This window comes from Neophocaena asiaeorientalis, unplaced genomic scaffold, assembly GCF_003031525.2.
Source record: "Neophocaena asiaeorientalis asiaeorientalis breed wild unplaced genomic scaffold, Neophocaena_asiaeorientalis_V1.1 scaffold1564, whole genome shotgun sequence".
Lineage (NCBI taxonomy): Eukaryota > Metazoa > Chordata > Mammalia > Artiodactyla > Phocoenidae > Neophocaena > Neophocaena asiaeorientalis.
The window spans coordinates 1-1,179 of NW_020175890.1; the positions used below are offsets into that span (position 1 = coordinate 1).

The 1,179-nt window shown below is 59.5% G+C and overlaps 1 pseudogene; it reads left to right on the top strand.

Moving 5' to 3' along the window:
- The first annotated feature begins 81 nt into the window (after positions 1–81).
- On the top strand, positions 82–882 carry LOC112391579 (ferritin heavy chain pseudogene; annotated as a pseudogene).
- The last annotated feature ends 297 nt before the right edge of the window (positions 883–1,179 follow it).

A 1,179-nucleotide genomic window follows, 5' to 3' on the forward strand; every position in this document is an offset into this window, starting at 1 on the left:
AAGAGGGCGCAATTGGAGAACAAGAGAAAGCCCTTGGAAACCGAAATATTTTTGCAAAGTTAAAAACGTAATAGATACCAGATGCGCAGGTCAGTCATCCTGCCTCACCCAGTCTGTGATGGAACGTGGCTGCAGCGTTCGAGCCCCGCCAACGCCACGCGACCTCTCCTGGTAACAAGACCGATTTCTCCTGGTAACAAGACCGCGAGCCCACCGCCTGAGTGCCATAACGAACGCCATTTCCGGTCCACCCCAGAGCGGCCGCCCTCTTCGCTCCGAGGCAGGCCCCGCGGCTTCACCTTCACGCCCGCCACGATGCCCTTGCCGTCCCCCTTGCTGCCCGCGCCGCCCTCGCAGGTGTGCCAGAACTACCACCCCGACTGCGAGGCCGCCATCAACAGCCATTTCACCCTGGAGTTCCACGCCTCCTTCGTGTGCCTGGCCGCGGCCCTTTACCTCGACCGCGACGACGTGGCCTTGAAGCACTTCACCCGGTTCTTCCTGCGCCGCTCCCGCGAGCACAGCATGCGGGCACGGTGCCTGATGCGCCTGCAGAACCAGCGCGGGGGCCGCCTCGACTTCCAAGACATCAGGAGCCCAGTCAGTGTCAAGTGGAAAAGCGGCCTCAAGGCCATGAAGTGCACCTTGTTCCTGGAGAAGCTCATGAACGACAGCCTGCGCCGCCTGCACCAGCTGGCCATCGACAAGAGCGACCCCAACCTGCACCACTTCCTGGCAACTCACTACCCCAGCCAGCAGGTGGCGTTCGTCAGCGAGCTGGAGGGTCATGTCACCACCCTGAGCATGATGGGGGACCCGGACGTCGACCTGGCAGGGTCCCTCTTTGACAAGCTCACCCTGGGCGACAGCGACAAGAACTGAGCGTGGACTGGACTTCCCCAGAGCCACGGGGTGACCAGAGCGCTCGTCACCGTGCCTACCATGCAGACGGCAATAGTGCCATTGCAGAAGAAGTTCACTTAAGTTTTTTTCTTCCAGCTTTGCCACTTCTTCCAATAAACTTATTTGGTTCCTAAAGAAATAAAGGTCTCTCCTTGGTTCCTGTGTGCAAATCGCTCACTTTTTAAAACAGGTATCCAGGAGGCTCTCCACCCACCCGTGCCCCACCCAGATGCCACTCAGGATCTCCACAGAGGGAGGGAGAAGGCATTCCATGGG